At 40.1% G+C, this 26,816-nt stretch overlaps 1 long non-coding RNA gene across 1 annotated transcript; it reads left to right on the top strand.

The window, feature by feature from the left end:
- Positions 1–6,866: 6,866 nt before the first annotated feature.
- Positions 6,867–26,796, top strand: LOC147821085 (uncharacterized). The gene is made up of 5 exons (XR_015447656.1): positions 6,867–9,399; positions 9,820–9,929; positions 22,706–22,827; positions 23,306–23,544; positions 25,464–26,796. It is a non-coding gene; the product is annotated as an uncharacterized LOC147821085 (long non-coding RNA).
- The last annotated feature ends 20 nt before the right edge of the window (positions 26,797–26,816 follow it).

The following is a 26,816-nucleotide window of genomic DNA, read 5'->3' as shown; positions in this document are numbered from 1 at the left end:
TATATCCCAGCATTTCAGGAAGAAAAGTGATTTCTACTGGTTTTTTTTCCTGTGTCCACTGATCATTCACCAGTTCTTTTTTTTTTTTCCCCCTTCGGTAACAGGGATCGAACTCAGGACCTTGTGCCTGCAAGGAAGGCGCCTGAACCACTGAGCTGAATCCCCGGCCCTCTCTAGTTCTTTAGTTGAGAGTGCTGTGTGATTATTTTGCTTGTGCGGTGGTCAGGAGTTAAAGTGAATAACTCAGACAAATGAGCTCAGGCGAACATGAAATGTAAGACAAAGTGTCATTCCCCATTATCTACTACATCTGGGAAGTGCGGTCCACTTGCTAAAGCTTTGTACATAGCTATAGGAAAAGAAACAGGGTAAGGCAAGCAAAGGTGTTTCTCCCATGGACAGAGAAGACATAATATGTCACGTATCTGAAAACTTCAAACCTCAGATTAGGGATGTGACTCTGGTAGACTAGCACATGTGAAGGTCTGGGTTCCATGTCTAGCACTGCACAAATTGAAAAAAAAACCCTGAAAACTAACAAAAAAACTTCAAATGGAAAGTGGGCAAAACTCAAGGAGAAATAAATGTAGGTTGGGATGGGTTGTCTTTTCCAGGTATTCTTCGAACAAACATAAGTGATCGTCACAGACTGATCTGAGAGGTTATTTGTGAAATGACTGTTTAGGTAGTGGCTCTCCCATCCTCCAACGTGCTGTGTGTGGCACCCTACTTCAGAGAGCCTCAATCATTTCTATATAATAGTGATTGAAACCTCTGAGGTGGAGTAACTCATGACATGTGTAACAAGTGCTATGGGAGCGGAGACGCATTGTTTGTATTAGAAGCCTGCTTTTCTTAGAGCAAAAATATCCCCAAAAACCCTCACCTGTGCTGGGCTAATTCAGGGAAATATCTAGGTGAATTCTCTGAGAGAAAGCTTAGTAAACAAACATATTAGAGGAAAAGCTTTCTTTGAATTCTGGGTCTTATATATTTCCTTCTAGAGTTGCCTGATAAAATGAAAGAAATGCTTCCGTGAAGCGAGTTTTTGTTTCGGTGTAGTGTATAACTTACCCTAAACTCCAAACATCATAAAATATATTTGGTTCCTGCACCATTTTCAAAGCTTTTCCTTCAGGTCTTCATAAATACCCTTTATGAAAAGTATCTGAGATAAAGACCTCAGATCTTGATACTACTTAATCCCAAATACTTCACTCTCAGATTTGGAAGGTTCTTTTGTCACTCACAGCGGTTCTCCTGCCTCAGCCTCCCGAGTGCTGGGATTACAGGCATGTGCCACCATGCCTGGCCAAGGAATGACATTCTTAAATTATGATGGTAAACTGGTTTGACTATCTTGGACCATATCTAGGTTTGTAGTTGAAATTTGTTCCCACATTTACACAGATACATCTTTCTGTGGGTAAAAACTAGAATAGCGTTCTAGTTGTTGGCTTATACACAGGCAGTAGCACTTTGAGAGAAAAGCTTACCTTCTTCAATCTTGTCTTTTTCTTTCATAGTGAGTTATGATAGCTATAAATGGGTTCACTCTTGAAACCACCATAATCATATTATGTACAGTACGGTGGATAAAGACAAATCCACAGATTCTGTTTTGTTGTTTTTTAGTACATGTCTATTACTCTAATTAATTAGATGAATAAACCAGAGCCACATGTAGAACTAAAGAAGGTTGAGCAGGAGTGGATGACAGAGATTGATGTCAAATTCTCCGCCTGCTAGCTCATCCAGACCTGTCATGTTTATACATACTAGGAAAATTTCTCGTCTGCTCTGTGTTTTCTGTTAATATTTCTATTCAGAAAGTGCAAGGAGTGTAATCACAAATGCGAGCCATAGATGATTAAGTAAATATATTTTGAGTTTTCTATTTTTATGGATGATGTGGAACTTTATTACAGTTTTGTTAGGTGCAGACTTGACTGATATTTTTAGGTTAGTGAAGGTAAGGTAGAACTGTGAATTCTGGAAGACAGAGATCCAATTTAATTGTCCCTGACCTCTTAAAATTCTCAAAGTGAGTAAATTGGACATTTATGTAGTTTTCCACATTTCCCAACTTCCCCATCCACAGGTTTCCACAACCTGGTTTTCATATTCTTAAAACAGGAATGTATTTGCCTACTTCCTCCATGTTGTCTGAGGGTGTTCAGGGCAGAAACTCAAAATACATGGAGGTATCTGATCAGAGTTGAAAGTTTGAAATAGATCCATCTCTACAAGCAGACCTCTGAGAAGAGGGTATGAATTCCAAGGTTGAGAGGAGGAACAAGGTACATCTAGGCTGAAAGCCTTTTATTCTCTCAGAAATTAATCTCAGTAAACATTTTATATTTTATTTCTTCTCTAGGGAAAGAAGAAGTTTCTTACTGGAGAGTTTATCCTTTACTTCTAGGTAACTCCCAAATCCTTTTTCCTCTCTCTTGAGATTCTTGTGTTCTTACGGCTTTGTTTAGCATGGTTTTGTTATTAAGGTATGGAACTCTAAATGAAGCAGCTAATTCTGCATCGACTGTGTAAACCTGAGCCCATTGCCTCATGAAGTCAAATACTGAAATCACAGACCTGAAGAAGGAAGTGAGGATAGTGTTTATTGCAACTACAAAAAAAAAAAAAAATGCCTCTGGTTGGGAGGAGTCCCGAAAGTGGAGTGCAGGGATGGTCTTTTTTGTCCAGGTCTTCTATGCATAAGGAGAACATGGGAATTTGTTCAGTTGACTGGTGGTCACCCTTCCTAGGTAGCTCCATGGGTTTAAAATAACCAGTTGAAACTCGAGGTCTCTAAACCAGTTACTCAGCATGCAGAGTTTAGAGGAAACTGGGTTTAAATGAAAACCAGTTATTCTGCATTTTTAAATTTCTTGAAACGCAGCTCTAGATGTGAAGGGTTGCATTCCATGTTGCCTGAGGAGAACTCCTTTCCTGGTCAGAATCCTACTACCTATTCTTGTTTTACCTCCTTATCGTTTCTCCTGTGTTTGCTTTTCTATTTCTATACCTCCTTTACAAAGTTTACCTTATTAGGTTCATTTCATCCAAGATGATTTACATTTTCATCAGAGTAAATTCAAAAGATTAGTGACGCTAATTAAATCTGGAACACCCCTTTATCTAGAAAACATAATACAGTCTTGAGGTGATAGCCCCTAAAGTTTAAGAATACTGCTCACACTGAAGAGAGGGTGATTATGTTTGCTATGTGCATGCGGATCGTCTTAGGGACCTCATTCGAATTGTGCCTTCCACAAAGGGGCTTGGAGTGAAGAAGGATGTGGTGAGGAGGAAAGCAAATAATATATTCAGCATCACTTCTAATGATTTGAAATTTATCAGGTTAACACAGATGAGGACCTAAGTGAGAGAAGAAGGAAGAAAAGACTATTCTTTTCCAGACTGCAAACCTAAAAATCAAGCATGCAGCAGGTAAGCAGACATTAACTGCAGGAAGGGATGACAAACAGAGGGGCAACGGAGATACATGTTTCACAGATCCTTGGTATGAATTGGGGGGCCCAAACTGGAAGCATCAGGTGATTATACTTGGAAGAAAATAGCGTGGCTGACAAGTATTAGAGAAGAGCTGCCATGTGAAATTAGGCGTTGTGCAGTGCTCCACTCAACAAGGTGCCATTCAGGTAAATTAAAATGTGATCGGTACTTTTTTGAGTGTAGTAATTCACAGCACGTGCAACCACATGTCCTGGCCCTCGGAGGAGGTGGCATTTTTGTCTGCACACAAAGGTACTCATTTTGGTCAAAGCACAGTTCTTCTAGCAGGTTCTTAACGGTCTCTAGAGAGTTCAGACCTAGGATGTGAGGACCCCAAGGCAAGCTTCCTATCCAGGATCTTCAAGAATTGACACAGTTTTGTACAGAAATGGCCTTGGCAGAAGATCTAGGTTAAGTCCATGGTTCACTCTTTTTATTACCTTTCTCCCGCTCAGGCATTAAGGCTACTTCTTTTCTTAGTAATGGAGAAGCTTTCCCTTCTTTATTATCTTCTCTAATGCCACACTGTCACCAGCAGTTCCTGTGGAAGCTAGAACTTTTCATTTAGTCTCTTCACACATTTTAACTATTTGGAGTATGCTTTCTGTAAAATATAAACTTTCCTTTATGTTTTATATTTTATTTGTTTCTAATTAGTGATATACTCATGAGAGGCTTCATTTCTCAGACTTTGGGAACTGCAGACAGACTTCACAGGCTTTTCTTTTCCAGGTATTTTATTTTCAGCTATGTCCCTCAAAGAGAGATTACCTGAGAGATCCAAAGATTAAAGATGGCAAGTTGGAAAGCCCTGGGGAACACAGCAGGCCTGGAGTGATTGGTAAGAGGCACTTGGTGTATTATAAACTTCTCTGTTGGGAAATTTAGTGTATGCTGATATCTCAGGCCGTTAAATCACACCACAATATTAAGTTGCTAAGTGGTGGTTGTCATTTGTGCTTTTATTTCCAACCACCGCTTAGCTCACTTCACCTAAGCTTTGGTAGAAATTTAGCTTTCAATGAAGAAAATAGAAATTGCTCAAATTTCTCTTTTATGTTATTACTAACTACTAGAAAAGTCATGAAAATATTGATGAGGTTATTTCATTTCTGAGGGTGAGACAAAAGGAAGATTCTTAGTTCTCAGGCCTCCAAAGCAGCACTTTAAATATGCAGGGCCACCAATTTCACTTGAATGTAGTACCCTACTTCAAAGGGTGTCAGTCACATACACTGAGACCTGATTGTTGCCTTTTGGAGTAGAGTAATGCATATAACATACAGTGTCCATGTGTTATGGCTTGGGTCTAGATGTTCCCCCAAGCCTCATTCGGTCATTGGTGGCTTTTTCAGACATGGCTGAATCTAGAGTGTGTGATGCTGGGATTAAGGGTGTGTGATCACTAAACCAGAACACTGATTGGTTTGGCGCCACACTAATCCCAGTAGTCTGGATCAGTTAAAGGAGCAGAAAGATGCTGTTAAGGTCCCTTTGTTGCTTTTGCTATTATGTGGGCACCATGAACTGTTTCTCCTCTGTGATGCCCCTCTGCCATGTGCCACCCTGCATGGGAGCCTACTGGTGATGGACCAAAACCTCTACAAACGGTGAGCTAAATAAACCTCTCTTCTTTTAACCTTGGATGGCGGGTGTTTTGTCTCAGCAGCAAGAGAACGGTAACACACCATGGTGGGAACAGGAGTGAGTATATATATACAGCATCGTGCACAGAACTTCCCTCCCTTGGGTCCAAGCATGATCCTCCCATTGCCAGACTCTAATGGACTCTGATAATCAGGTCTTTCAAAGGATGAGCTAGGAATTGTGGGCTCCCAGAAAAAAGTCACTCCTGTAGGTTTTCCAGGCTCATGTATCTCCTTGCCCAGAGGAGGCGGGTCCATAGAGGTAACAAGATCTGGAGTGAGGGTGTGGCTTTCCCTCTTGTGCATTCCAGGCTTTTATTTTGCAGAAGCCAAGTACTCTTTTTGCACTCCAGAAGCACCAAGTTCTTTCCTAGCAAATTTCCTCGTAGTGGGTCAATCTTTACCGCTTCCTAGGAGTTTCTTCCAATTCTCTCCTACCTCGGACTGCATCTAAAAGCTTTTTACTCTTTCAAGATTGAAGACAACTTTATTCTTAGATGTGTGGATACTCTTCCTTACGTGAAAATAATTTGTCTTAAAGCACCTGTATGTAAAATATATAAATATATGTACATATGTGATCTTTGAAAATACGTGTGAATCTATTTTGTTCTTTTGTTACTTTTTTATTCTGTAGTGTTTTGTGTTTTCCCTTTTATTAGTGTATGCTTGCAGTGCATAAAAATGTATTCACCATGGGGGATAGGTACCAGGTTGTATACAGGACCCTGTGGGGTAGGGACATGGGTGGGATAGCTGAGATGCGCTTCTATAGTGTGTTGAATGGGCAAGTGGAAATCTGAGCGTTTTGGTGTCATCTCAAATCAGGTATATGTCTTACCCTGTTCCGAGTCTTGGAGGGAATTTAGATTGTGACCAAGAAGAGAATTCCTCTGTTTTATTCTGACATCACTGCATTACAATGTATGTGCAAGTGGTGTTTACTGGTCCTAGGTTTTGCTCCTTTCTTTCATGAGCACTAAGATTTTCTCTGGGCAAAATTTTTGATCATCTTAGGTGTTTGGCAGGCAGTGACTGTCAGCATTGCAAATTGTTCTTAGATTTGTGTGCCTTAGTTTTAAGAAGTTGTGAGAGTTTATGTGTATCTGTGCTGTTAATTGAAGTTTATTTAGTTTATTAGTTCGTGTTCGTCCTGGTTTGATTTGAGAGTTCATATTTTTGTTTGTTTGTTTGTTTGTTTCTGAGACAAGGTCTCCCTATGTAGTCCAGGCTGTCCTTGAACTGGGGGCAATCATCCTGCCTCAGCCTCTCAAGTGCTGAGATTACGGGTATGTGCCACTACACCCACCTTAAAATTGTTTTACTTTAACAATGAAAAGTTGTTTATAATTTCTAGATATGAGTTTTTATCAGATACGTATAAATTTTTTCTTCCATTCTGTCCTATGCAGATTGTCTTTTCCTTTTCTTAGTACATTTCAAAGAAAAGAAGACGATTCAGATGAGGTCCAATTTTTCAATTTGTTATAGACTTTGCTTTGACTATTAGATCTAAGAAGTCATTGCTTGTTAAAATTGGAAAATACTTTCCCTTATCCTTTATTTTAAAGGTTTTATTCTTTCAGATTTTATGTTTGTATCCGAGAACTAATTTTAATATTTCTATATGGTTTAATGTATCAATCAGTGTTCCTTTCGTGGGCGGTATATGTTTCTATCTATTTATATAAGTAATCACCTGTCTACCTCTTTATCATTGATTTGTTCCGCTGTCATTTGTTAAGAGGATTCTGTCTTCAGTAAGTTTTGTTTGTTGTATTGTCATTTAAAATAAATTGACAATATGTTTGGATGTCTTACTAAGACTCACCATTCTGTTTTATTGATATATTTGCAAATCTTGAAGCCAGAAATACACTCTTTTAATTTGGAAGGTTATTTCAAAGTCTTTAAAGTCAGCTGCTGTTCCTACAACTTCTTTTCAAAGATACTTGGTCTCTTCTAGTCCTTTGTACTTCCGCTTGTATTCAGTATTGATTTGTTAATTTTTGCAAAATAACTTTCTGAAATTTTGATTGGGATTACATTTTTCCCACAGGTTAATTTGCGGAGAATTGATATTGTTCTATGTTGTTTTGATCCAAGAATATGGAAGAAAGAATACACCTCCATTTATTTTGGTTTTCTTCTTTTGTTTTGTTTTTTTGAGACGGAGTCTCTCGCTATGTAGTTCAGGCTGGTCTTGAACTCACTGCAAGCGTCCTGCCTCATCCTCCTGAGTGCTGGGATTACAGGCATGCACCACCATGCCCAGCATCAGTCCTTTAATTTCTCTCAACAATTTGTTTTGTTTTGGGTCAACAGGTCTTACACATCTTCAAGATTTGTCCCTAAACATTTTCTATTTTTGAAACCATTATGACTAATACATTTCAGTTTCTGATTTTTTATGCTAGTATACAGAAACACAATTGTTGTAAATTTTTATTATGAGTCCTACTATCTTATAAAGAAACTAATTTTTATTGCTTTTTTAAATAGATTCTGATCTCTAAAATAGATCAAAATGGTCCACAAAACATTTTTCCTGCCGACCTAGGAATCTGAAGTAGTGGACCTGTCTGTACTACTACCCTTTCTCATTAAGACCAAGTAAGTGAAAGTACATACCATCTGGGAGAGATGAAGTTCCAACTGGCTCAGGCACAGGGAACCAGTGAGTAGAAAAAAGAGAAAACATCTAGAGAGATGGTTGTGGATGGGATCTGTTTGGCCTGGTTTCACAAGGTTATATTTCTTCTATGTCATGGTTTAGATCTAAAAATGTCTCGCCAAAGTCTCATGTGTTCAGAGGTGGCACTTTTAAAAGGTGATTGGACTGTGAGGTACTATACTTATCAGTGGATTAACACTGATGAGTGGATGAGTTGATAGGTAAAATGTGCTGTTAGAATGGAGAGGTAGTTGGAAGACCTGTGTCACTGGAAGAATACCTTAGAGCATTAGGAAAGAAGAAATAATAACAGAGTACATCTGTATGTTATGTATGATTACTCTTCTCATGAGGTTTGTACATTATTGATTAAACTAAGTTTATAAAGCCATGAACAATGATACTTGAAGGTGAAGAAGTTTAAGGGGCCCAAATAGAAGGTTAGATTTCTTCACGTCCCTCAAATTTCGTAAAATATTGATACTGGTAAACTGTAATAGATGATGTCTTTTATAATCTTAACATTCAGAGCAGTCCATATGAAAATTATAAAAGAGATAATTATAAAACATTATTTAAAGTTATAAAGATAAAATCACCTGTCCCACAGGAAGGTAAGAAAAGAGAAACAAAGGAAATGAAACCAAAACAAACATACAGAAAACAAAATGGCTGATACATGAAAACATCTAAGATTATCCTTAAATGCAAACAGCCAAAACACACTAGACAAACAGAAGAATTTGATAGCGCGAGAATAAAAATCATGAAGAAACTGTGCTATTTACTGGAAACTGACTTTATAATTAATAACATATGTAGGTTTTAAAAAGAATGAAAAATACGTACCATAAAACAGGAAAGTGCCACCCAATTAGGATTTCAGTATTCTCATGTGGTTTATCTCATTTATTCTAAGATTAGCACTGATGAGTAATAAATTAGAAGGACATGGAGACATGCGGATTTACTTGCTTCCCACCACTCTTTCTTTTTCTTTCCTTGAAAAGTATTGTACCTAAGTATGAATTTTCTAAACATCCCTCTATTTCCCTGTTATGGTTCAGAACTAAAATGTCTGTCAAAAGGACACAGGTTCAGAGATACAGCTTTTGGCTGTTGATTGGATTGTGTGGGGTTGCTATACCCATCAGTGGATTAGTCAAGTTATAAATCCATGACAGATTATGCTGTCAGGAGGTGGGGCCTGGTTGAAAGTGGTGTGCAGTGAATTAGCCAATGGTCAACTTGTAACTCCCAGCTGAACTGAAACAGCGTGGTCTGGGCATGGAGGATCCACCTAAGGATTGTTGTCAATAGCCATAAAAAGAGAACTGGAGGGGAAGATCTTGGCCTGTTGATTTTCTAGGAGAAGCTTGTTGCAGATGGTTTTCCTGATGCAAACTAGGCTGTTCTAGTCAGAGGAAGAGCTTGAGGCTTTGCTGTCGCTGGGAGTGGCCGCTGTTTTCCTCAGGAGAGCGCTGATCTTCACCTGTGAGCATCACTTCCCGGCTCCAATGCAGATATCTCAGCTCGGTGGCACAAATCCTTCATCTCATCAGCGTAAGTTTTCTGCCTTCCACCACTGGCCTTTCGGCCTTCCAGGTGCAGATCCTCAATATGGACGAGCATGAGACATTGCCCTGGGCTCTAGGCCACTGGCTGGACTCTTGGAGGACATTGCCTTGGACTCTAAGACTTTAGCTGGACTTGTGTGGCACATTGCTGGGATCCAGGCCCTTGGCTGGATTCTTTGGGCCTCTAGTGTTCGGTTAATCTCTTGCACTCCTTTGCATTTCACTTTTTTGGGTAATTATCATGAAATAATCCTATAAACTGTGTCCTGTAGTAAATGTAATATCTTACCAAAACCCAGAGTACAAGAAGGTGAGTCCCTGGGGGCATTACGTGGAAGGTTATAACCTTGTCCCTTGTGTCCCACACACATAACATTGTTTTGGGGGTTTTTTTGCCTCCCATTAGGTGAGCAGCTTTTCTTCACCATGCCATTTCTGCCTTGGACCAAGCTGACCATGAACTGAACCTTCTGAAACTTCAAAATAAGCCTTTCTCCTTTCAGTTTTGGATGTCAGGTATTGTGTCTCATCGATGGGCAACGTGACTAAGACAGAAAATCGGTACCAATAGTGGGGTCATTGTTGAGACTTTACCTGAGCATGTTGCTCAGAAGCCTTTAGAACTAGTTTGTGGGAGGCATTTATAAAGGATTGGAGAGACAAGCTAAAGAAGCTTTAGAATGCTATAAGGTGAGTTTAATGAGCAGTTTACTAGGAGCTCAGAAGACCTGAATGCGGATGGGAATTCAAAAACTGAAAGACAGGCAGGCCCATGAAATTTTAGATGGGAACTTGTCTCCATTTTGTCCACATCATAAGACTGTGTGAGGTTGAATTTAAAATTGGTGAACTAATGAATCTAGTGGAGGAAATATCAAGTAGCCCAACATTCAGTCTGTGGCATGGGTACTGCTGGCTGCTTTTAGCTCAATGTAGAGTGGAATCACATTTATCCATAAGCTTAATATTGAACCTAACCATAGAGTTTGAGTTCTCATCCAGTTTGGTTTGCAACCAGAATCGTGGAAAGAATTAAATTCGTGAACTGAGGTACCAATGTATAGTGAGAATCAAGAGCTAAAAAGCAGAGCTGAAAGAAGTAAAACTTACACACCTTAGGCACAAATAAAGGTCTTGTAAAGCTGGAGCCAAGGAGAGCTTGGGTACAGCAAAGAGGAGTATTTTTTAAAAGCCATGTACTTTGCCTTCCTGAGGTTTTGTTTTGGTTTTGGTACTGGGGATTGCACTCTGAACCTTGTTCTGGTGAGGCAGGCGGTGGCACCACTGAGCTAAATCTCTGGCCCCTTTAAAAAGCCATGTACTTTGAATTAGGGCCATAGAAAAGATGCCTTGAGATCATCCCAGGAAATGGCCAAATAGCATCCATCACAGGATCAAGGTTGTAAAAAGATAAACTCCTTTGAAAGACTGATTTAAGAAGAGATCCCCAGAGTTTTCTGTTCATTTGGGGGCCCCTAGGGAATTATTTCCCCAAATAAAGCTATCTAGGCCCTTAGCGGCCACAGAAGCCATTGTTCAAGTGTCCTGCCTACTGCGTGAGCTCATAGCAGACTTTGATATTATCCACATGGTGCTGATTTTACATGCATACTGATTTCAATAGTTGCGGGGTTATGGAGGCTCCCACTCAGATTTCAAAGGAAGTGGTGGGAGGCCAGGCACTGTGCCCCTGAGGAAAATGTGTGAAGTTGTACAAATGAAGCTCAAGGTGCAGTGGAGACCACAGGAAGTTGAAGATACCAGGAATGTTGAATAGCTGCTAAGGCGAGCTGCTGACAGCATAGCCAGCCGAAGAGAGAGGTCATGTGGTCTGCAACCAGCAAGGCCATAGGAGTTTTGGAATTCACATTACACCATAATCTGCTCCAAATGGTGGCAATGGCATTACTAGATGTAATGATTGCCCTCTGGGTTTCAGTCTTGCTTCGGTCTGATTCTTTTCTATTCCCTGTTCCTTTTGGAATGGGAATGCTTACCCTGTACCATTGCAGTGTGAGAGAATTTAGATTTCATTGGATCATGGGGCCGCTATGTTCGTCAGTGGATTAATCGCAGCTGGATGTGCTCTTAAGTGGGGTCTGGTTGGAGGAAATGAGTTACTGGGAGTGTGGTCCAAAAGAGTGTATTCTTGTCCTCAGTTCCTTCCCCATCTCTTTCTACATCCCAGTTGCCATGATCTAAGTCTCTTTTGTCCACCATGCCCTTCTACCATGCCATTTCTGCCTTGGAGCCAGCCTATCGTGGACTCTGAACACTCTGAAATAGTGAGCCAAAATAAACCTCTCCTCTTTTTTTTTTTTTTTTTTTTTTTTTTAAATTCTGAAGATCTTTTCTTGGTACATTTTAGGTATACAATGCGTTTAGATTTATCATTGGGTGCTTGTACCTGTACATGATGTATCTTGGTTCTTATTTATTCCCCATTACCTGTGCACCCTTCACCCCCTCCACCCTTCCCTATTTACAGAGACTTCATTTCCATTTTTTTTTCATTTCTCATAATTTTTCCTTTCCCTTCTTTCCTTTCCTCTTCCCCTGCCACCACCCCTACCTCTTTGGACCTTTTCTTCCTATTTCAAATTATCAATTATTCATTTTAATCATTTTAACCCTTATTTACACTTTCAGTTTCTCACACTAGAGAAACTATTTGGTATTTACACATATGTGTCCTATTTATTTCACTTAAGAGTATGGCCTCGATATACGATATACATCCATTTAGCTATAAATGTCTCCAGCTTCTCATTCTTTATGGCTGAATAGTACTCCATTGTATGAAAAAAAAAAAGCACATCTTCTTTATCCAGTTTCCAGTTGATGGGCACTTGGGCTGTTTCCAAGCTTTAGCTGTTACAAACTGTGCCGCTATAAACATGGGTGTACATGTATCGCTCTGGTATGATTCTTCTATTTCTTTGGGGAAGATACCCAGCAGGGGAATAGCTGGGTCAAATGGGACCTCTCGTCCTAGTTCTTTGAGGTATCTCCATACGGATTTTCACAGTGGTTGCGCCAGTCTGCACTCCCACCAGCAGTCGAGAAGGGTTCCTTTCTCCCCACACCCCCGCCAGCATTTGTTACTGGTTGATAAGCTCTCCTCTCTTTAAAGTTTCAAGTGTTAGGTCCTTTTGTCCCAGTGTTGGGAAAATGTTGCTAACCTTTCAAAGTCCATTTGTTTTCAGAAATTATTTACCTTTAACTTGAGTCTCTTTAGTCACCCGCTGTCGTGAGAGGGAAAGATACCTAGTGAACTAGAATGAAAGGGTGGGAAAATGCTGTCAGTAAACAGTGTCACGTGAAAGGCTCAGAAATGCTCCCTTGTTGATTATTTCTGCTTGTTTAAGTGAGAATTTCTTTTTCCTCTAGCATCTGGGAAAGAATTAGGCTTTGCAGTGTCAATATTCTATCACCTAAATGTTTCTTTTCTTTCTAGAAGGTTTCCATTGTTCTTCAGTGGCTTCTCTGCTGGTTGGAGTTTAGGTGAATAATGGTTGTCTAGGCATGAGGGCACGTGCAGTACAAGAGCATGAGGGGTTGAGATGTTTGGCCTTTTTCCTTCAAAGATTGCTTTGGAAGTGGTGCAGTGGTTTTGAATGAGCCATCCCTAGTATCGTTATCATCCTGAGGAAGAGGAAATGACAGAGAGGTCATTTTTTTCTGGCTCCAGCAGTGTGCATGTTAAAAGATGAGGCAAGCGAAGAGACAGAGCAGGATGGAAGAGGAAGGGCAGTGGGCACGGAGTTTCCTGTATCGTTTGAATAAAAGTCCGTGTCAAAGGCTTGCAGGTATGAGTTGTAGGATGCCAGCTGCAGGAGAGGTGTCCTTGACCAAGGCTGTCACACGCAACCCTCTGTGCAGTTCTCTGCTCAAGCAGGTGTAATGTATACAAACTAAGCATTTTGCATTTCTTTTGTGGAGTGATGTAGGACACAAACACCACCATGTGGCCTCGCGGGCTGGGAATGGGTTTCAGACACAGAGCTGCCCTTCCCTGGGTAAGTTGCACAGCTTGGGTGCTGAGCCATCTCGGAGGGCTCTCAGAAGGACCTTGGAGAGGCAGACCCAGCGCACAGGGCCCTCAGGAAAGCTGCTCGTGTCCATTACACTGGGGTTTACATTTCATTGTCACAGGAGGCCCGAGGAAACTGCCAATAGGAATTTGGGTCGGCATGTGGCCTTCTCTAACCTCGGAGTTATTCTGAAGAATCTAATATGCGTTTCCTATGCTTTAATCCGCTTTGTTTTCACCTTTCAAATTTCCTCATTAAAACCTTCTCCTTTTTTATTGCCCAAATCCTGTTCCAATTGAGAACCCTCCCTGCTGAGTCCATAAGTACTTCACTCTGTCAGGAATTCAAAGTACTTAATTGCACAGGGACTGGACACTCTTACTCTGCATACTACATTGCATTCTCTCGCGTGGACATATAAGGGATCGATGTCGTACACAGAAAATTATATGCAACAGATTAGTCTACATTTTTTTTTTTAATTTTGAATTTTGAGTGATGGCAGGATGAGAAAATCCATCTCAATTTTTGAGAAAAGGAATTATGCATTGGGTTTTCTGCCTTTCCTATTGAGGTATCTCTCCTTAATCTCGAAATCTCTGAGAGCACAGGGTGAGGGAGGGGTGGAGAGAAGAGAAAGAAGGGAGGCAGAGGGAAGGGGAAGAGGCAGTCCACAGGAAGTGCAACCAAGGAAGCAAGAGGTGATGATCAGATGAGTCTCTAAAGCCTTAGCGATGACTTTAGTAGTAAGTGAAATTCGGGATTTTTATCTTACCTCTACGTGGCCTCCTACCTCACTTCACCCGAAGCCGCCAGGAGGAAATTTAGACTAGTAAGGAGGAAGAACCTCTCCACTTTGTCTCCCACCGTCATGGCCAGAGTGCCACCTCTGTTTGCTCTCCGTACAGTTTGCTGTTTATTTGCCTGTGTCCCACAGGTTGCAAGTGTTTCTTTGTCTAAAGGCTGATTTGGAAATAGGTGGCCATTGTAGCTGCTGCGTCTGCTGCTGCTGCCTCGCAGCAGCTCTGATTAGAAGACACCAAGCGGAGTCCTGTGGAATAGTGTAAGGAAGAGTCAGGTGGGCAAGAAGGTAATTTTTTCCAGCAGTGTTCCGACTGAGCTCTGTCTGGCTTGCCAGAGAATACCTAAATATGGTGAGTGTCTAGAGTGGTTTTGCACCTAACAACTGACTTTTCAAGTATACAAAGTAGTTTTTGACGTGCCAATGATATTTAATTGAAGCTAAGCATAAAAATGCAGCAACATCTCCTAAGTCTGAGAGAAAGGGAGAGGAGGTTGCTCATTTTCTCTGAGCCCTAAAATTTGTCATGCTGAGCATGCAGCAGGAAGAGGGGAGCACTGGGAGAACGACAAAGGAAGAAAGAGGGAAAGGGCATGGTTTTCTTGCAGACCTTTTAAGTGCGTTCTTCAGACTCCCCGGAGACAGTGCTGGCTGAAGTGGCGTGAGGGAAAGGCAGGACTCCGGCCTCAGTCATGCTGTGTGCACTGCCCTCCTTCAGAGAGTGCTCTGCCCGTTACGAGAAAAGTGGGTGGCACTTCGTGAAGTGGGTTAAGGCACAGCAACTACAGCCTCAGTGCCGGCCCTGGGAGCAGGGTATGGCCACCTGCACACGGATGCCATTTCTGGACTCTCAGGCCACCTGCTCACTGCAGATTCAATTCATAGGACTCTCTTTAAGAGCCTTGTATGGTATGGGATAAAAACCCAAGGACTGGGGTTCCCTGGGACTAGCCTTACCTGCAGTTTTGCCACAGCTTTCTTTCATGGTTTAAAAGGCCAAGAGGACCACTTTCACCATGCTGTGTACAGTACTCTGCTCAGCAAGGTGGCATTCATCTAGCTTGATATGTGAATGGCGCCTTTCTGAGTAGCGTAATGTGCAGGATGATCAGCGTCTATGGTGGCATCGGTAAGCGGGCGGAGCTTCAGTCACAGAACTTTGTTCTCCGGTACCCAACATTCAGTGACGGGTCAACTGCAAGTACACTCTGTGCGCCTTTTTTTTTTCTTTTTTTAAAATTCTTTTATAGGTACATTTTAGGTAAACAACACATTTATATTTCTCATTGGGAACTTGTCCCTTTACATGATGCATCTTGGTTCTTATTTTTTCCCCATTCCTAGCCCTCCGTTCCCTATTTACAAAGACTTTATTTCCATTTTTTCCATTTCTCATCATTTTTGATTTCCCTGCTTTCCTTTCCCCTGCCCCTCCCACTACCCCTACCCCTTTGGACCTTTTCTTCCTATTTTGCATTATCGATGATTCATTCAAATCATTGGTACATTTTAGGCATACAATATAATGACAGTCATCATTGGAAATTTGCAACTTTCCATAATCTCTCTTGGTTCTTATTTTTCACCTTTGCCTAGCCCTCCCTTCAACCCTTCCATTCCTCCCTATTTACAAAAATTTTGTTCCTGTTTTTCCATTTTCTCATATTATTTCCATTTTCTTTCCTTTCTCCTACGCCTCCCACTTCCTTCCCCTTTGCCCTTTTTCTTCCTATTTCACATTACCTATTACACATTTTAGTCCTTATTTACACTTTCAGTTTCTCACACCAGAGAAACCATTTGGTATTTATACATGTGTATCCTATTTATTACACTTAAGAGTATCGCGTCAATGTGTATCCACTTAGCGATAAATGTCTCTAATTTCTCCTTTTTTATGGCTGAGTAGTATGCCATTTTATTTTTTAAAAAACACGTTTTCTTGATCCAGTCTCCAGTTGATAGGCATTTGGGCTGTTTCCAAGTTGTAGCTGTCACAAACTGTGCTGCTACGAACATGGGCGCACATACATCACTGTGGTATGATTCTTTTAATTCTTTGGGGAAAATCCCCAGCAGGGGAATAGCAGGGTCAAATGGGACTTCCAGTCCTAGTTCTTTGAGGTATGTCCACACTGATTTCCACAGTGCTTGCACCAGTCTACACTCCCTCCAGCAGTGGAGCAGGGTTCCTCTTTCCCCACAGCCCCGCCAGCATTTGTTATTGGTTGATTTCATGATAGCAGCCATTCTTTCTGGAGTGAGGTGGAATCTCAGTGTCGTTTTCATTTGCATCTCTCCAGTGACCAGTGATGTTGAACATTTTTCCATGTATTTATTTGCTATTTCTACTTCTTTGTCTGAGAAATGTCTGTTCATTGCAGATGCCCATTTTCGGATTGGTCTTTAAATTTGGTAGGTCTGATCTTTTAAAGTTCTTTATAGATTCGAGATAGGAGACCTTTGTCTGAGGAAAAGCAGGTGAAGATTTTTTTCCCACATTGTGGGTTGTCTCTTCACACCGCTGGTGGTTTCTCTTGCTGTGCAGAAGCCTTTTAATAAGAAGAGATCCCACTTGTTGATTCATTGTGCTAGTTCACGGGAAATTGAGGTTTTGTTCATAAAATCTTTTCCTACACTGATGTCTTCAACGGTTCTTCCTAGCCTCTGTTCCAACTGGTTCAGAGTTTCTATTTTAATATTTAGATCTTTAATCCATTTTGATTTGAGTCTAGTGCATGGCGAGAGATACAGGTCTAATTTTAATCTTTGGCAAGTTGAAGCCCAATGTTTCCAGCACCATTTATTACAGAGGCTATCTTTCCTTCAGTGAGGGTGTTTGGCTCCTTTATCGAAGATGAGATGGCTGAGTGTGTCTGGCGTTGTTTCTGCATCTTCTAATCTGTTGCACTGGTCCTCAGGTCTGTTTCTTTGCCAGTCCCATGCTGTTTTTTATCACAGTAGCTTTGTAGTATAGTTGCAGGTTGGGGAATGTGATAACCCCCTGCCATGTCTCTGTTACCTAGAATTTCTTTTGCTATTCTGGGTCTCTACTTGTTCCAAATGAATTTGTGGATTGTTTTCTTGAGGTCCGTGAAGTATGCTTGCTGGGATCACAACTGGAATTGCATTGAATCTATATAGCAGTTTTGGAAGTATGGCCATTTTCACTATATTAATCCTTCCTACCCAGGAGCAGGGGATGTCTGTCCATTTTCTGCTATCATCTTCAATCTCTCTTTTCAGAGTGCTATAGGTTTCAGAGAAGAGATCTTTGATTTCTTTCGTTAGGTTGATTCCTAGGTATTTCAGTATTTTGGATGCTATTGTGAAAGGAATTATTTGCCCTATTCCTCTCTCAGTGAGTCTGTCATTCGTGTAGAGGAAAGCTATTGATTTTTGTGTGTTGACCTTGTAACCAGCTACTTGACTGAATTTGGTTATTAAGTCTAGAAGACTTTTGGTGCAGTTCTTGGGATCTGCTATATAGAGTATCTTGTCATCTGCAAATAATGACAATTTGACTTCTTCATGTCTTATCTTTATGTCTTTTATTTCTTTCTGTTGTCTAATTGCCGTGGCTAATGTTTCCAAAACTATATTGAACAAAAGTGGTGATAGTGGACATCCTTGTCTTGTTCCTGATTTTAGTGTGCAGGATTTCAGTTTTTGACCATGTAGTTTGATATTGGCTGTTGGTTTTTCCTAGATGGCTTTTATCAGTTTGAGGTAGAGACCATCTATTCCAATTTTTGTAGGATTTTTATCATAAATGCACGTTGGATTTTGTCAAATGCTTTTTCTGCATCTATGGAGATAATCACGTGGTTTTTTTTCCTTGGCTCTATTGATCTAGTGTATTACATTGATTGATTTGCGTATGTTGAACCCCCCTGCATCCCTGGGATGAATCCCACTTGATCAGGGTCTATGGTCTTCTTGATGATCTTCTGCATTCTGTTTGCCAGGATCTTATTAAGGATTTTTGCATCTATGTTCATTAGCGAGACTGGCCTCTAGTTCTCCTTTTCGGTTGGGTCTTTCTCTGCTTTGGGGACAAGGTGATGCCTGCTTCCAGGAATGAATTTGGGAGTATTGCTTCCCTTTCAATTCCATTGAAGAGTTTAAACAGTAGTGGCAGTAGTTCCTCTCCAAATGTCTTGTAGAATTCAGCAGTGAAGCCATCAGGGCCCGGGCTTTCCTTAGTTGATAAGTTTTCAATTATGTTTTCAATTTTATTGGTTGTTATTGGGTGGTTTAGAATTTGTAGGTCTTCTTCGTTCAACTTTGGTAATTCATATGTACCTAGGAATCTGTCCATTTATTCTGTGTTGTCCATCTTATTGGTATATAGGTTCTGGAAGTAGGTATTGATGATCCTCTGGATTTCTGCTGGATCTGTTGTAATCTCACCCTTTTCATTCCTAATTGCATGGATTTGGGCCTTTTCTTTCCTTTTTCTGGTAAGGTTGTCTAAGGGTTTGTCCATTTTGTTGATTCTTTCAAAGAACCAACTCTTGGCTTCATTGATTTTTTTGTATTGTTCTCTTAGTCTCCATTGCAATGATTTCTCCTCTGATCTTTTTAATTTCCTCCCTTGTATGAGCTTTGGGGTTGTCCTGCTCTTCTCTTTCTAGAAGCTTGAGGTTCAGCATCAGTTTGTTTAATTGGGCTCATTCTGTTTTCCCAATATGTGTATTCACTGCTATGAATTTCCCTCGTAAGACTGCTTTCATTGTGTCCCATAGATTCCAATATCTTGTTTTCTCATTTTCATTTCATTGAAGGCACTGTCTGATTCCTTGTTTAATTTCCCCTGTGACCCATTGGTTATTCAGAATGTGGTGTTCAATTTCCACGTGTTTATGAAATTTTTCCAGTTTCTTTTGCTATGGATCTCCAATTTCATCGCACTATGGTCTGATAATATATGGGGCATAACTTCAATTCCTTTCCACTTACTTAAACATGTTCTATGTGTGAGTATGTGGTCTATCTTGGAGAATGACCCCTGTGCAGCTGAGAAGAATGTGTATTCTGATTTTGTGGGGTGGAAGACTCTGTAAACATCTGTCAAGTTCATTTGTTCAAGAGTTCGATTGAGTTCCAGCATTTCATTACTTATTTTTTGCCTACTTGGTCAATCTCTTTGTGACAGTGGGGTGTTGAGGTCCCCCACTACAATTGTATTAGTGCATAGATGACTTTTCATGTCCGTTAGTATTTGTTTTATATAGTTGGGCGCACTAGTGTTTGGTGCATAGATATTTATGATTGTCATCTCTTCCTCTTGGGTTGTTCCCTTGACAAGGATATGTAGTGCCCTTCCTCGTCTCTCTTAATCAGTGTTGGTTTGAAATCTACTTGATCTGCAAAGAGGGTAGCTACTCCTGCCTTTTTTTGAATTTCTGTCACATGGAGTATTGTTTTCCACCCTTTAACTTTCAGTCTGTGAGTTTCATTTTGAAATAAGTGTGTTTCTCATAGGCAGCATATTGTTGAATTTTGCTTCTTGACCCATTCTGCCCCTTCTGTTTCTTTTGATTGGTGAATTGAGACCATTAACGTTGATGGTTATAAGTGAAACGTATTGACTTGTCATTGCCATGACTTTTTCTTTTTGTTGGGTTCTCCCCCTTTACATTTAATTTCTTGTTGTGCCAGATGGGTTCATTCTGCTTTGCTTCTTGGGGTTGTGATCCTCAGTGTCTGTTCCTAGGCTATTGTGTAAAATTTTTTGGAGTGCTGGTTTGGTATTTACGAAGTTCCTAAGGTGCTCTTTGTTATGAAAGTACCTTACTTCTCCATCAATTTTGAAAGATAGTTTTGCAGGGTACATCAGTCTGGGTCGGGGGTTGTTTTCTTTTAGGGCTTGGAATAGGTCACTCCAAGCTCTTCTTGCCTTGATGGTTTGTGTTGAGAAGTCTGCTGTGATTCTGATGGGCTTTCCTTTGTATGTGATTTGTTTCTTTTCTCTGACTGCTTGTAGAACTTTGTTCTTCTGGTGAGTTTCTGGAATGTTAACAATTATACACCTATGTGTAGATTTTTTTGGATCAAGGGTATTTGGAGTCCTATATGCCTCACTTATCTGTATGTCAAGTTCTTTTCCCCTGCTTGGGAAGTTTTCTGCCATTACTTCTGTGAAGAGTTTTTTAGGTCATCTGCACTCTGTCCTGTGTCTTCATTGACTCCAATCAGCCTTATGTTATTCTTCTTTGCATCATCTAGCAGCTGCTGGATTGATGTCTCGTGTTCCCCTATAATTTTGAAGCAGTTTTTCTTTTTCTGGTCGTTAATTGAAATCTTATCTTCTAAATCTGAAATTCTGTCCTCACATTGGCTCATTCTGCTGTGTAGAGTTTCAGTGATATTTTTCATCCCCTGGAAATCTATTTGCATCTGTTGTATGGATTCCATTTGTTTCCTGTGTTGGGATTCCATCATGTTCCTCACCTTCTCTCTAGATTTATTAATCATGTCTTGCACTAGGAGCACAATTTCTCCTGTTATCTGAGAAATTATTTCTGATGTCATTTATTCCAGATCCCCTTTTGTTGCCAGTTCAGTGGGTCCAGTTTGTTGAGTATCAGAGTGTTCCATCTCATTTCCCTTTGTGGTTGCTGAAGGTGATCTGGAAGTCTGGTTTTGAGACTTATTTACATGTTTTCTCACTTCACCTGGGGGGGCAAAGGGGTGCTGTTGGCATCCGCATGGCTCACCTCCTCTGAGCTGGGAGAGGTGGGACAGGGCCCGCGAGCTGCGGTAGGAGTGGTGGCCGGGAAGCCCCTTTCTCTGGACCAGGAGCCAGTTTGGCGGCGGCTCAGAAGCCCCTTCCTCTGGGCTGGGAGCAGCAAATATATGTGCGAATATATGTATATATTTTTGTGTCTGTGTGCATGTGCATGTGCATATATGCATATATATATATATATATATATATGTATATATGAGCCCATTTGTAGTCATTAAGAGATGTATTAGAAACTGGCTTATAGGGGTATAGAGGATGACAAGTTCTAAGTTCTGCATGGTGATTTAGAAAACTGGTGGCCCAGGGAAACTAAAAGTATATTAACAGTCCAACTCCAAATGCCAGAGTCCTGGGAAAACCAATGATTCAAAGACCAGAATATTCAATACCCAGAAACAGCCAATGTTCATTTGAAGTACAAATCCAGGAAAAGACAGATGTACCAGTTTGAAGCCAGACAGGCCAAAAGAATACTCCCAACCTGAAAGGACAGTCAGACTTTTTATTCTATTTATGTACGAACCATAGCCAGCCCTATTTTTTGTTGTTGTTTTTGGTACTGGGGATCGAACTCAGGACCTCTAGCTTGCGAGGCCGGTGGTGGCACCACTGAGCTAAATCCCCTGCCCTTCCAGACCTATTTTTATGGGGAATTTCCCTTGAGGGCATAAGTTTTGGTTCATAAGTTATCGTAAGTTTTTCTGTTATGCACGGAAATAATACGGAATGTTCAAAGTTCCCCATTTTTCAGAGAAAGAAGAACTTACTTTATGGACAGTGGTACACACAGGAACGCATACAGACTAGAGGACTAGGGGACATTCCTCACCGCAGCTACTTAGGCTGAGTCAAGAGGATTGCAAGTTTGAGGCTAGCTAGGGAAACTTAGACTTTGTCTCAACATAAAAAATGCTGAGATTGTAGTGCAGTGGCAGAGTGCTTACCTAACATTCATGAGGCCCTAGGTTCAGTTCTCAGTCTCACACACACACACACACACACACACACACACACACAGAGTAATATAAGTTGACCTTCAGAGACAACATGACCTTATATATAAAACAACCTAAATAATTCAAAAAGCCAATCAGTAATTCTTGCAAGGTCAATGTTTTAATAATCATTATATATATATAAATAATAAGGATAAATTGAAGTGCAGAACATGAAAAGAATAACATTTAGTAAAAATTGGGCTTTAATTTTTTTCAACATGTTAATGCAGTTATAAGTGTACAGGCTTTACAGCCTTGTGTGAGTTGTCAGGTATGTGTGTATGTATGATACCTTGGCTGTTACACTCAATTTGTTCAGATTTGTGTTTGAATACTGAAAAGTTTGAGAACTGCATGTGTTTTTCCTATAAGAAATAATGGAAAACCACATAATAGGTTTTGAAGCTCAAAAATTACACTGATCAATTCATGTTTCAAGGACTTTGAACAAATTTCACAATGATTTCTTTCTTTAACTCTATTGTGGGTCTCACAGTTTTCCTCTTAGCTTTACTGCTGCTGTCACTAACTTTCTTTGGAGCTGTGGTTGTGATATTTTACACAAAGCACAAAAAGGCGCATAATGACGAAACACACTAACACATGCGCTGTGGGTTGTCCGGGTGAGAGCGGCACTCAGACTGAAGTCGCCCCTTCGTGTCCTCGGCCAGACATGACCCCTGACTTACTCTCAATCCCTACAGGTCTTTCAGGTGGGAGTTTCCGTTCCACTGTCCAGGAAAGTGAAGAACGCCAAGCAGATTGTTTTTCCAACTTTGCTGTTCGGGTGTGGAAAGTTTGAACTTGGAGCCATTCAACAACTGAGGTATCAACTATATTAGGTTCTTAAATGTAATTGTTTAAATTATTTTATATCACAGCTATTTAGCCTAGTTTTTCTGCTAGATACTGATAAAGATGTTTCCCATGCTCCATATTCAGCTCCATATTTTTTATCCACGTTTTTCAGATACTTGATTTCTTTTCTTTCTTCTTTTTTCTTGTTTTCTTGTTCCCGGGATTGAACTCGGGTCCTTACACTTGCGAGCCAGGTGGCAGAACCACTGAGCTAAATCCCCGGCCCACAGATACTTCATTTTGACATATACCTCAGTGAGAAGTATATTTCAGTTCTATGTGCCACACTTTTTAAAAGTAGTCTCTTTAATGTATCTTTCTCCATTTTTATCTTGTTTTTTATTCTTAAACACATTATTTCTCATAAGTAACATAGAAATTCCTTGCATTTTTATAATTAAAAATGTATCTTTTACCAGAGAAGTTCATTTCATTTATACATACAGAGTTCGCCAAAACATATACACACACTTCAAGAAAAGAAAAATTGTGTGGGGGACCCTAGAGGATGTCGTGTATCACAGAAGACTCAGTACACTGCTGGCCCTTAGAGAAGAAATTGAAAATGCATGTGCGGCAATCTCAGTGACCAAGGTTATGCAAGCAGCAGTTCCCTGTACTAATAAATGCCTGGAAGCCCATGGCCACCACTTTGAGCAACTCTCCTATTTGCAGAGGCCAAAGGGTAACTTTTATTAATCTCATGATGTCTCAGTCAGTTTGGTATTAAAATATTGATACAAGTTTTTCCTTTCCTGAAGTATGTATACATTTTTGACACTCTTTGCAATGCAGTTGCTGATAGAGTTAGACAAAAAGTATAGTGTGTTACCATGATCATCTCCCATTCAGTCTATATTCTCTCTCCCCTTTATGCTGCCTTTCCTGCTTTCCATGTCTGTTCACTATTTTTCTCCTTAGATTTGCATTCAAAGCAGTCATTTTAATATGGATCACTCATGTATCACAGACTACTTTTTAGGATACTATGCTTCATTTTCCCAAACTGTGCTGAACACTTAAAGTTTTATTGTTTTCCTAATCCCTGTGGTTATTTGTTACATATTTATATATTTTATTTTGAAATGTATGACGAACACAGGAAGATATTACTGATGTTGTTTCTTTAGAAAGTCCGTATTTTAATAACTAATTATTGTTCATTTGTTCCTGCAGTTAACCCTTCAAACTGTTTTTCTTTTAGCCCACACAACTGTAATATTTTATGTAATGCAAACTATAGAGGCCGTAAAAGCTGTGAGCTTATTTTTTCTTGGCTGAAAACATTCTTTCCTTAAATTCTGAAGAATGTTCATTATTCACATTTAAAATATTTCCAGTTGTCTGGTGTCTTGTGTGTGTTCTCTTTTCTGGAAGCATTAGCTGTGACTTTAGTTTTGTTTCTTTTAAAGTGTATGTTTTTATTTTGGGCTGATTTTAAGAGTTTCCCTTTATTTTGAACACCTATGACTGGAGTTGGTAACCATTTTCTGTAAAGAGAAACAATAAATATTTTGCACTTTGTAATCCATACCTTCCCTGAGCCAACTACCCAACGCATCCTATGTAGCACAGAATCAGCCAGTGACACTGCTTAAGCAAATTGTTGTTTTCTGACACAACTTTAAGAAACTGGTACACGCCAGTTACTGTTTATGTACATCAGATAGTGAGCTGTACAATAATCATAGAGGATATACTTATAGTTGATTTAATCCACCCTACAAAATTCTGTTTCCATAGTTAGCAAACTACGGTGGTAAAAGTGACCTCAGTTCCATCATAGGTTGAGCTGCATCGATGATGAATTTCAGTTTTAGTAAGAGTCAGTCCAGCTTCTCTTCATGCCTTGGCTTTGGCATGGCCCAGTTGGACTTCATGAGAGATTTCTGTCCCCTGGGACGTGAAAGACTGCCAGAGACTGAAATTTACCTTTCAGAGATTTTTACTTTGGTGTGTTTAAAACTGACAAATGCCATGGCTATGCCACTATTCATGGATTTGTGGCCACCCTACCCGCTGAGCAGTGCCACAAAACTGCCATAAATCGCAGTCTTCCTTACAGATATTTTTGGGATAGTTCTCAAATCTGCAGTAAGTTTTACCACATGTACTGGTTTATAAAATAAAAAATCTGGTGTTGCATTTTGGTTTTCTCCTCTCCCCAGTGAAGTGCCTTTGCCAGAGACGGCCAAGATTCTTAATCCAGTACCCATGCTAGCAAGGGCTCCCCAAGAGAAATGATGGTCCTGAGGCTATGTGGAAAAGGCTTTTTGCCTGTTGGGAATTTTCTTTTATTTCGTACTTGCTTCCGTGACCCTGCAGTAACTTTACATTTAAAGATACACACTTTTGAGACAGGGTCTCGCTATGCTATGTAGTTCAGGCTGGCTTTGACCTTACCGTGTAGACCAGGCTGGCCTCTAATGCTCAGCGATCCTCCTGCCTCAGCCTCCCAAGTGCTGGGATTACAGGTATGCACCCCCACACCTGTCTTAAAGATATTTCTATACTTTCCCAAGAGGATGTTAGCTAGTAACAAATATATTATCCAGTCTAATTGGAGCTTAATTTATTTGCATTGTGATTTTGTTCTTAATTTAGAACTATGAAGAAGAAAAGCACATTCTTATTGACCCACCAATTTTTCCTGACCATGAGAATCATTTATATTACCTGTGGAACAAAGAGAAAAACATGAAGAGGAACAAAAGAAACATATGAACAAGTGGAAAGCATGTAAATTATGTTAGGGCTGGTCCTGTCTCTCTTCTGACCTCCTGATTCTGAACCCTGCTAAATGTTAATTTGTTAGAAATCACAAGAATAATCTAATATATTCACCTTAACCATGTGACAGCACTACTGTTTTGCAAGGATTTTCTAGAAGGAATCTAAACCCTAAATATTGGTTACAGTTGTAAGGACTGAGAGGCTTCTGTATGTTTTCCTTTAGGGTTTGATTTAGGGTTGTATACAATATCTTACTACATTTTTCTCAGAATACCATACAGGTTTCTCTTTCCAAACCTTTGGTTGTTGCTGTTTTTTGAAGATGCAGGGGATAGGGGTAGCAAGTGCAGTACCGCTGAGTCACACCCCTAGCCCACTTTTCACCGCTTGTGGCTATATCAGTTTAGCCATGTAAAACACTAAAACTTCGTCTCTTTCTCTCTCTCTCTCTCTCTCTCTCTGGCGCGCGCACGCGCTTTTATCTTATCAGTTTATCCTTTAGCAAGTCTCTTGATCTAGGCTGGGTTCAGGTACTATGAAACTCACCTGAATGTGTTACTGAATTTTTCATTTCAACAAATTTTATTTCATTCCTTTTACATCTTAAAAGATGTGTTGAGACTTTCTATATTTTTTTTCAAAAGTGTCTGTGGTATGTGTTTAAGATTGTGGAAGTATTTTTATGACAGTACCTTATAATCCTTCTAGATCTCTTTAGCATCTTTGTATTTTTGGTGCCTGTTGATTTTTGAGATGTCCCTGATTTTTACTATAACATTTTTATTACAATCGGGATATTTTGAGTATTATGAAGCTCTGGTTCCTATTTTAATATTATTATTTTTACAGTCATGTTTGAATTTTACTGTGGGAGTTCACTCTATTCATACAAACTTTTCACTTCTTCAACAACCCAGAGGCAAAACTACCTACTGTTGCCATAGGTAGATGTTTAATAATGTCCATATCCACACAGGTACATATAGATTCCATATATGTATCTATTTTTTAGAGTTTCTATTGGTAGACGTTTGCAGTAGGAAATTGCATTCATCACGGGGTTGGTACATGGACATAACACATCTTAATTCTTTTTCTGTCCCTTCCTCTCCCCTCCCTCACCATCCCTCCATCTCTTGACTTCCTTTCAATAGATATCTCATGGCTGAAAAGTAGGTCTGCCTTTTTATAGTTAGGGAAGGGTGTTACTGGTAGGAGATTTTT

This window comes from Heterocephalus glaber, unplaced genomic scaffold (genome assembly GCF_053883595.1).
Source record: "Heterocephalus glaber isolate CG9 unplaced genomic scaffold, H.glaber_assembly_v1.0 deba00001764, whole genome shotgun sequence".
In the NCBI taxonomy this organism is placed as follows: Eukaryota; Metazoa; Chordata; class Mammalia; order Rodentia; family Bathyergidae; genus Heterocephalus; species Heterocephalus glaber.
The sequence above is the reverse complement of the archived record's forward strand: the minus strand, read 5'-3'. Positions and strand labels throughout refer to the sequence as shown.